The 10,549-nt window shown below is 38.2% G+C and overlaps 2 pseudogenes; both read right to left on the bottom strand.

Moving 5' to 3' along the window:
* Positions 1-279: 279 nt before the first annotated feature.
* Positions 280-906, bottom strand: LOC121441914 (annotated as a pseudogene).
* An 8,607-nt stretch (positions 907-9,513) lies between these two features.
* Positions 9,514-9,975, bottom strand: LOC121441918 (annotated as a pseudogene).
* Positions 9,976-10,549: the final 574 nt, after the last annotated feature.

Genomic DNA, 10,549 nt, shown 5'->3' with positions numbered 1-10,549 from the left:
ATTTTGAAGCTTCAGGCAAACAATATAATGTGTCTCCACCAATCTTTGTCTATGATAAACATGTACTATTTACTTAAAAGATTATTTGAAATATATAATTATTATTTTAGATATGTATACTATGTTTTCCTCATCATGCACCTTTGTATAATTTTTCTCATCTATGTACAATGTTATAGTAAAGAAATATTTAATTCTATATTTCTTTTTTTTTTTCTGTCTTACAAACTTTATTAGTGCTGGGGAAAGGAGGACAGGCAGTTCCGGTCGCTCCCTACTTTACTGCTTGCCGTTGCCATTGATGGGACGGTTCAAATGGTCAGGGGAGGACAGGAAGGCCTTGATCTTGGGCCGGGCACTGAGGCGCGCCACATAGCCACTGAGCAGGGGGAAGTTGTCCAGGCAGCCAGAGGCCAGGACCTGGTGGATCAGCAGCAGATCTAGCAAGTTGTAATCGGCGAAGGAGATCTGGTCACCCACGATGAAGGCTTTGCCTCCTTGGTTCTGGGACAGCAGGGTCTCGAAAGGTTTCAGGTGTCCAGGCAGGGCCTTCACATAGTCATCCTTCCCTTCATATTTGGTGTAGATGAGGGTGATGTATTTCAGGCGAAGGTCTTCCACCCCATCATTCACCATATCCACCAGGGCAGCCTCCTTCTGATCTTTTCCATAAAGCCCAAGGGATCGGCCCAAGTGCCTCAAGATGGCATTAGATTAGTACAGGGTAAGGTCTCCATCCTGAAACTTGGGGAGCTGCGCATACAGACAGGTGGACTTGAGCAAGCCTTTCATCCAAGTATCTATGGACACCACCTCCTCCTTCCTCTGGTCCTGGTCAGCCAGTAGTATGCACATGGCCTCACAGCGCCCTCGAACTGGGAAGTAGACAATGGTGTACGGCGGCATGGCTGCTGCGTAGACGGAGGCACGAATTCTGAGCTGCATAGACGGTAACGGATCTTGGGTGTGGAAGCCAGCTAATTCTATATTTCTTTGATCTATTTTATTATTTGTATAATTCCCAAAATCAGGACTGATGAGCATATTCTTTAAATGTTTAGTATATTTATCTAATCGCTTCTCCAAAACGCTGTTTCCTATTGCACCATCACAAGTCATTTCCCACCTGCAATAAGGGTTATTGTTCTTTAGAAATTTTTCCCAGGCTGATGGCTGTAAAGTAATGACATATGTTTATTTGCATTTCCCTAACTAGCACTGAGTTTGAGTTTTCTTTTGTTTTATCATTTTGATTTTCTCCTTGGTGAATTTTAACTTCATATTTGTTCTCATTATTCCTACCATTAGCTAACAGTAAAAGCAAGGAATCCTTTACACATCCTAGCTTTACTTAATAAAGCTTCAAATTTCTCTACAGTAATTCTTTTTTTTTTTTTGCATTTTAGGGGTCATTACTTTTGCATCTCTATTTTGCATTGTTTTGTAAAACTATGTTGCAGTTTACTGAGAGAGTTTACAAACACATACATGATTTGTTTGTTTTAATGTTTCCAAGTAGACATCTTTTACTTTCATATCTAAGAGGAGAGAAGACAGAGGATATTAAATCACTATCCCAAAGTCATGCTTAATAATTGGCAAACCTAAAGTTGCCTCAGGAATTTTTAAGTTTCGTTATTTGTTTGTCTATCTCTCTATCTATCATCTATCTATCTATCTATCTATCTATCTACCTATCTATTTATTTGAGGGCACATGCCACTGCACTCCTGTAGAGGTCAGAGAATAATTATCAGGAGTGTACTCTCTCTGCCAAGTGAGAGTATCAGATATCAAGGTCAGATTCTCAGGCTTTATGAAAAGTGTGAGGTAAAACTCCCAGGCAAAGAAATACACCTGACCCTGAACCAGAGCCAGTAAAAGAAATACACCCTGGTGCTGAATCCAGAGTGAGTGAAAGGAAAACATTGGCCCTGAAACCAGAGCCAAGGAAACATGCTTTGGACCTGGAGCCAGAGCCGGTGAAAAAAATATACCTTGTCCCTGGGGCTAAGGCCAAAAGACTAAAAAGGCAAGTAGAATAATCACAGTTTGGCCTTGAAACAAGAGTTAACTCTGCCCCTGACCAACTGAACATAAACCAACCAATCTCTAAACAGGAAAACTAGTCAATCTGAGCATGTGCAAACTCGGGGGTATCATAATCTGACCAATGCCCTTCCTGAAAATCTTCTCCCTGGAAACACACCACCCCTAAGGAGCCCTATTAAAGCCTCTTTGCCTGTTCAGTTATCAGCTTTCCCACCCTTTTAGAGGCAGTTACTTGTCTGGATTTCTCCTTCTCAAATACCTTTCTTAATAGAGTTTTGGGTGAAGATCTTGCACTGGAGCATGGTGTAGGAGGTCTTTCTGTATTTGTGTCCCTTTCATTGGTTGAATAAAGAAACTGCCTTGGCCTTTTGATAGGGCAGAAAATTAAGTAGGTGGAGTAGACAGAACAGGATGCTGGTGAGAAGGATAATGTGGCAGACATCATGATTCTCCTGTCTGGGACAGATGCTGGTTAGAATCTTTTCTGGTAAGCCACGACCTTGTGATGATATACAGATGATTAGAAATGGGTTAAATCAAGTTTTGAGAATTAGCCAATAAGAGGCTAGAGTATATGGGCAAAGCAGTAATTTAATTAATACAATTTCCATGTGGTTATTTCAGGGATTAAGCTATCCAGGGGCCTGGGATGCAGCCCTCCAGTCCTACTACAGGAGCAGAGCCGATTGTCTACTGGGGCATTCCCTTAGGGGAGCCGAGCTACAGAAGTAACAGATAATTCTGTGGGGGAAACTCCCTTGGAAATGGAGCAGAAGTAACATTTTGTCTCTGGAGACAGAAGAGATTGATACATTTGTTCACGGGTTTCCTCTTAAGCATGATGCAGAAGGAGTAACATTTTGGACCGGAGCTGAGAATAATTGGATACCTCTGCTTAGTAGCTTGCATAAGAGTACATAGCAGCAGAAGAACTGGATACTTCTGCTGGGAAGCTCCTGTAGGTGGGTGTGGGGTAGTGCTCACCTACAAAGGATTTCTCTTGGAGAGGACCAGGATTTCTACATCCCCCACTACACTCCAGCATCAGGTATAGCCTGATTCCTCACAAGTCAGGATACCTTTCTTCTCATAGCTGTAGGTACCCAGGATACCTCCCTTTATAGCTGAAGATATAGTCATACTTACTGGCAGGTCCAGATAGCTTTCCCTCCAGAGCTGTAACACTTGCAGAAAGCTCTTTTGACCACTGAGTTATCTCAACATCTTACAATTCTGTTTTTAATATATTTTAATATATTAATAGATCATATAAACAATGTTCTTTGTTATAAAATCTTCATAAACAAAGTACTTTCATTGTAACCACTTCTATCAGCTTTTTTTGTCCTTTTATCTCACTCACTTCTTGCAATGGAACCCCATCAAAAATTATTCCAGACTCTGAATATATGAGGCAACATGAAATATTTGCCTGAATTTGGCTCAGACAATTAATATAATGAGCTCCAGTTCTATTTTCTTCCCAACAACACAATTTTATTCTACAGCTTAAAAATAGGGATCAAACACACACACACACACACACACACACACACACGTGTGCTTTTTATCATTTCATGCTATGATTCACTCATAGACTAACTACACAGTGATTGTGAGCAGGGCCGTTCAATACATGGTTCTGTTTCTTTTGAATTGCTGCAGTTAATTGGTTGTCTGTCTTAGACTGGCATTGGTGCGGTAATTTCTATACCAACAATCAGTTTAAAATGATAGAAAGGTGTCTCCTGCTTCCCCCATCACCATCTGTTGTTTACTCTCTTTATGATAGCTATTCTTAATGGGTTAATATGAAATTTCAATTAATACCTTCATTGTATTATTGGACAGTTATATTTTTAATTTTGAAGTGGGTATGTTTGGGGCATTATGGCAGTTCATCTCTTTGCTTAATTATTTTTTTTCATCTGATTGCTTTCTTTCACTTTGATAAGCACTCTAGGTTCTAGTGTCCTCATGTATAAAAAGCTGAGAAAAAAGTCTCCTCTATTGTGTACTTCATCCCTTCTCTCTATTTGTTTCCTTTGTAGTGAAGAAGCTCTCAATTACAGGCTGTCCCATTTCCCAATTGTTGTTATTATTTTTGATCTAATGAAATTCTGTTCAGAAGGTTATGCCAGTCTTAAAGTTGTTCTCCTCAGATTCATATAGTGTGTTCAAAGTTTCTGGAAAACTCTCTGTCACTCCCCTTGTTTCGAACTGATATTTGTACAGGTTTAGAACTGAACATCGAACTTAATACTTCTATATATAGATATTCCATTTTTCCAATATCAACTCTTGAAGAGGTTTTTCATTCTCTAAGATGTCTCTTTGTGTATGATATGTCTGCTCCCTCTATTTTATTTCCCTCATACATACATCAGTTTATTTCTTCTTTCATTTTTATTTTTGGACGATGTATTAACTTGCGTCTATAGCAACATTTAAAATCATGTCTTTGAATAATGTAGGATTCCATTCTGTATACTCTGAATATGTTTTATTAACATCTGTTAATTAAAAAAAGCTGCTTTGGGCTGAGAGGTACCTCAAAATAGAGCAAGTTGGAAATTCCAAGCAGACATAGAAGAGAAAAGTAGGCAGAGTTGAGGAGACACCATGTAGACGCTGATGGAGGAAGACACCATTTCACTGAAACTTTACCAGTAAACCACAAGCCTTATGGCAAAATATAAAATAATGGAAATGGGGTCAATTAAGATATAAAAGATAGATCGATAGATAGATGATAGATAGATAGCAATACACCTACATGATTGGCCAAGCAGTGCTGTAATTAACATAGTTTCGGTGTGATTATTTTGGGCTTCGGTGACCAGGAATGAACAAGCAGTCTCTGCCTACATGTGAAGTCTTCAGCATTACTAATTTCTTTTATTCTTTGAGCTCATAGTACTTTTGCATAAGTTTTGAGATATTTTTCTAGTTCTTTGGGGGATAATTTATGAGATTTTGATGAGTTTAGATTTGAATGTATAGATGATGTCAATAAGGGAGCTGTTTTCAGGATATTAATTTTGTAAATCCATGCACATTTGTGACTCTTCCATCCTGTAGTGTTGTCTTCCAGTTCTTCAATGACTTACAACTTTCCTTGTGAAAGTATTTTGCCTGCTTTATTTAGCTAGTTCATAAGTGAATTTTTTCTTTTTCTTTCTTTTTTTTTTTGCTACTAATAATGGAATTGTTTTTATGATGTTACTGTCAGAATGTGCAGTAATAATACATAGAAAAAATTACTGGATATTTTATAGTGATTTTCTTTTTGGCTATTTTAATGAAATATTTTTCAGATTTCTGTTTCAGTCTTCAGAGTCTTTAAAGCATAGGTTAACATCATCTAGACACAGGTTAGCCTGAATTATTTCTTTAAAATTGGTAATTCTGTTAGCTTTCTCTTGTTTTATTGCTCTGGCTAAGATTTAAAGCCATTTGTATTCTGCATAATGGAGAGATTGGACATCCCTATATCATCCTTTACTTGAGAAAATGGCTTATTGTATGCCATTATTAAACTGAGGCATGATCCAAATAATTTCTTCAAGAGTTTTACCCTTAAGGAACACTGAAGTCTGTCCAAGATTTATTTGTACTTTCATGGTAATCATGTGACTTCAGTCCTTAATTCAGTTTGTCTCCAGTGCTGGTTGATTTGCATATGATGAACCAATTTACATTGGTGGTATGAAATCAATTCGAATATAGTAAGTGCTTTCCTAATTTATTATTTGAATTTTATTCACCTTTTCTTAGTTTCTTACCTTGCATTTTGAAGGTAGTTTATATCTCATGTTAATTTACATTATTGGAAATAGATCATCATTTTTTATTTTATGGTTGTATCTTTAATTCTTACTAAATTTATCTTGTGTATAAGATAGATAATCCATTTTTTATATATAGGGTTAGCCATTTCTTCAACAATAGATTATAATATGTTGTCATATTAAGTGCGTGTATTATTTACAGAATGAATAGTTATTCTTTTATTATGAATTCCTTTGATTTCAATAATAATCTTCACTGTTCCCCTATAAAATGATCAAAACATGAATAGTTCAGAATTTTCATTTAAGATAGTTTATCTGTCAGAATCATTCAGTCCTCCTTCTATATCCTGACAGGAACCACACAGTGTGCAAATATCCATGCATGCAATTTTCTAATGATACTTGGATAAACTCCCATGATAAACACAAACATTTCCATTTCTTGCAGTTTTTTATTGCTTGCTCTATTTCTCTTCTTTTAAATTTCTTTCAACCTTTTAACATGTGGAAACTGAAAAGGAAGGAATTAAGAAAAAGCCATTGAAAACCAAGACTGAACTATGGGGATTATTCTTTCCCTCTGTACCTGGCATTCCATGTGCTTTTGGTGGGCCAGGGATTTCCAGCTGCTGTGACATCAGACGAAGGTTTTCCTTTATTTCTCTTCCACTGTTTACTATGTTTTTCTTGGTAATATTAAGAAATTTGAGCACATTTATTTCTTGCAAAACCAAGTAAAAATTTATGAAGTTATTGTCAGTTAATTATTTTTAATTAACTTACCAAACAGCATACCCTAAAGTTCCATTGCTTAGCTTTTGATTTTTATCATGAAAAAGTAAGAAGTCTAGGCCTTTTATTCATATTCTTTGGTTTCAAATTATCCTTTGAAAATATTATAACAACAATGATTCCAACCCATTAATTTTTTGTTCAGTTGTTTTATATATGAGTGTTTGTCTGAATATATGTATTATACCAGGTGCACAATGGATGACTGCAGAAAGAAGATGATGTCAGATATTCTTTTTTTTAAATCGTTTTTATTGAAAAAAATTCTGCCTCCTCCCCGCCTCCCATTTCTCTCCCCCCTCCCCCCACTCCTCTCCCCTTGCCCCCACTCCTTTCCTCCTCCCTCTCCAGTCCCAAGAGCAGTCAGGGTTCCCTGCCCTGTGGGAAGTCCAAGGTCCTCCCTCTTCCATTCAGGTCTAGGAAGGTCAGCATCCAAACAGACTAGGCTCCCACAAAACCAGTTCATACAATAGGATCAAAATCCAATGCCATTGTCCTTGGCTTCTCATCAGCCCTCATTGTCTGCCACATTCAGAGAGTCCGGTTTTATCCCATGCTTTTTCAGTCATAGTCCTGCTGGCCTTGGTGAGCTCCCAATAGATCAGCCCCACTGTCTCAGTGGGTGGGTGCACCCCTCGTGGTCCTGACTTCCTTGCTCATGTTCTCCCTCCTTCTGCTCCTCTTTTGGACCTTGGGAGCTAAGTCTGGTGCTCCAATGTGGGTCTCTGTCTCTATCTCCATCCATCGCCAGATGAAGGTTCTAAGATGATATGCAAGATATTCATCAGTATGGCTATAGGATAGGGCCATTTCAGGTTTCTTCTCCTTTTCTGAGACAAGTGTTACAGAGGATTGTGTGCCAACAGATTGGTGCTGAGAATCAAACCCAGGTCCTTAGCAAGAATATGCAGTGCTCTTAACTACTGAGCCATCTTTCCAAACTCAAGTCATGTACCTTTATATTAGAAAAAAAAAAAACCTGTTGATTTTGAAGTACATTTCTATCTTTACTGTGTTAGTACAATTCTTTTTTAAAATTACAAATACAAATACATTACCAAATACAGAAATAATTATAGATGAACTTCTAAACATGTATTTTCAGTTAGTTTCTTTTCTCATCTTAATTAAATTGCAGCATTCATTAATACAACTTTAAATGATTCTATACACTCAGCTACACTTCTGTTATTTCTGAGTTACTGATTGTTGTTTTATTTTTCCGGACAATAACTTTTGGATCTTTATGCCATTTTTTTTCTAATCACTATTTTTTCACCCTAAGTCTTTAAGAGGTTTCATTAGCAGAATGTTCTATTTTACTATATATGTATGTGTGTTAATTAAAAAAAAACATGTTCTTATATACTTATTTACATACATGCTTCTTCATTCTTCTGCAACTTTTCTGCTATCTTCCAGGTATCTTGCCTTTTAATTGCAATTTTTGTAATTTCTGCATTGACTGAATTTATCAGTTTTCATAACAGCAGTAGAAAAATACTTTGATGTTAGTATTAATGTAAATGTAAATTCTATTTTTCAAATTAAAAGCTAACATTTAAGTACAAGAAACTATCTATTCTCATCTAGAAAAAGTGACAGGAGTCTCTTTGTACCAAGTCCTAAGTCTTTGGTGTTTAGGGCAACATTTATTTACAGCCTGCCCCAAGTAAATAAGATATTCTAGGAAAAGAATATTGGTTCTGACCCAAGAAAAATTGCATAGATAATTTCATATAATTCTTAAGGATACATTTGAGGTGTTTTAATGTTATTAGACACAAAGTCATGATCTTCCTCTGAGACAGAATGGAAATCAAACCCTGTGTATCTGTTCTGGTTTGAATTTGATATGTGCTCCCAGGTTCCAGTGTTAGTGGGGCTTGGTCTCTGCAGCAGATATGCCAGGGTTTGCTGGGTCCTGAAGATGAAGACTCAGTGGAGTAGCTAGTATTTGGGAAATTAGGAGGTTCTGATGGGAACTCAGGAGGCTGACATGAGAACAGGTAGGTATGAGAGCATACCTTTTCATTGTTGCTGTTACAACAACTCAACAAGATAAATTTCCGGTTTAATGATGGACATTGCTTTACAAATACATCAAACAGTCCTAATAAATAAACAAACAGCAACTTCATAAAAAAACAAGGAAGAAAACTTTTACCCTTGGCCTTTCTAACCATCTCATACAAACCACCTACTTATAATACAGCTGGGTACATACACAAGAAAAGAAACTGTAATGCTCAGAAAAAGAATGTTTTTGTTGTTATTGCTGGTTTTACAAGAATTTTTACCTCCTTTGAGATTATAATTAACATGGTTTCACCACAAGTAAGGTCAGAAGTAGGAGAATGCAGTGAAGGTTAGTTTGGTCACCCATTATCATTAAAAATGGCTGATCCCAGCCGGGCGGTGGTGGCGCACGCCTTTAATCCCAGCACTTTGGAGGCAGAGGCAGGGGGATCCCTGTGAATTCGAAGCCAGCCTGGTCTACAAGAGCTAGTTCCAGGACAGCCAGGACTACAAAGAGAAACCCTCTCTCAAACAAACGAACAAACAAACAAAAACATGGCAATATGTACAAAAGTATAAAATGTAAATAAAAAAGCAAACAGGTTTTCCTTGTGAAGTACTTTAAAGAACAAAAGCAGGGCTTTGGAAGTTTTGCTTCTTTTTCCCTCCCCTGTTGCAAATTCGTGTTGTGGTTTTGGTAGGGTGGTAAAAGGGTATGTCATCTGGGGGTGGAACTTCCTGTTGTGGGGCTGCGAGCCTGCTCCTCTCCTTAAAGGTAACCTTTAAATTCTGAGACAGGAGAGGGAGGGTGGATAGGTCACGGTGGCCTTAAGTTTAGTTTTTCCTGTTTTCCTGTCTAGTCATCCTCATCAATCTTCCACTTCTTGTTGTCAGCATCACCATCCTCACCATCTTCAGCTACCTGCTCTACTCAGGAGCCTCAACTTCCTCATCTTTATCTCCATCCTCTTTCTCACCAACACTTCCTTCCTCCTCCTCTCCACCTTCTTCCTCTTCTTCATCTACCTCTGGTTTTGGTGAAAGCTTCCTGGAGAATAGTTTCACCATGACAGAAGCAGTCATGAGAGTGTTAAAGGCAGGACAGAAAGCCACAAAAAGGTAAGCTCTTGCCCCACTGGCTGCTCTGAAAAGCCATCTTTGCGTTGTTCTCCGTGCCCTGCTGTTCCCCATTTTCCTTATTAGCATTCCCATTTGCACATGCATCTCTTCCATTCTCTGATGCCTCCCCAACTTCTTTCTTCTCCTTCAAGCCTTTAGTGGTTATCTCAGAGCTGCTGTCTACAGCTGCATCTGTCATGGTGGGGCACGCCAGGTGTCCTATGCGAGTGAGAAAGAAACTGAGTTCAAAGGCAGCAAAGGTGCCTGCAGTGAGCACGGAGTGCAATACAAAAATGACTTTTCAGAATAGCCAATGGGAAGAGGGCATACCTTTTGGGGGCTTTCTATCTTACCTTGATCACTTTAATGACTGCTTCTGTCATGGTGAAACTTTCATCCGGAGGCTTTCAACAGAGTGAAAGCAATAGGGTGACCCACTCTTGAATTTGGCTTCCAAAGACAAAATCTAAATAAGGTTTCAAGTCACCGCAAATATTTTTTGAAGCAATGAAAAAGATGCCAGACATTTTAGGTCATAAATTTAATCAGCGAGAAGGGACTACAGCTAGGCTCTAGAAAGACTTGACTTTTCTGTTTGTTTAGTGAGTACTTCTCAGCCTATGACAACAGTGTGAAGTGAAGAAAACTTTACCAATGTGGCATGGTGGAAGGAGGAGAGTTTACCTATGAGACTTGATACCTCAGAGGGGGCTCTTTCTCTTTGCTTCCCTGCTGTTTCTTCCCCCAGGTAGGACTCTGAGAAACGTCTAGCA

Source organism: Microtus oregoni, unplaced genomic scaffold (assembly GCF_018167655.1).
Source record: "Microtus oregoni isolate MIOR12 unplaced genomic scaffold, Mior012 000083F_ref0000379, whole genome shotgun sequence".
In the NCBI taxonomy this organism is placed as follows: domain Eukaryota; kingdom Metazoa; phylum Chordata; class Mammalia; order Rodentia; family Cricetidae; genus Microtus; species Microtus oregoni.
This window is presented reverse-complemented; position numbering and strand designations above follow the sequence as displayed.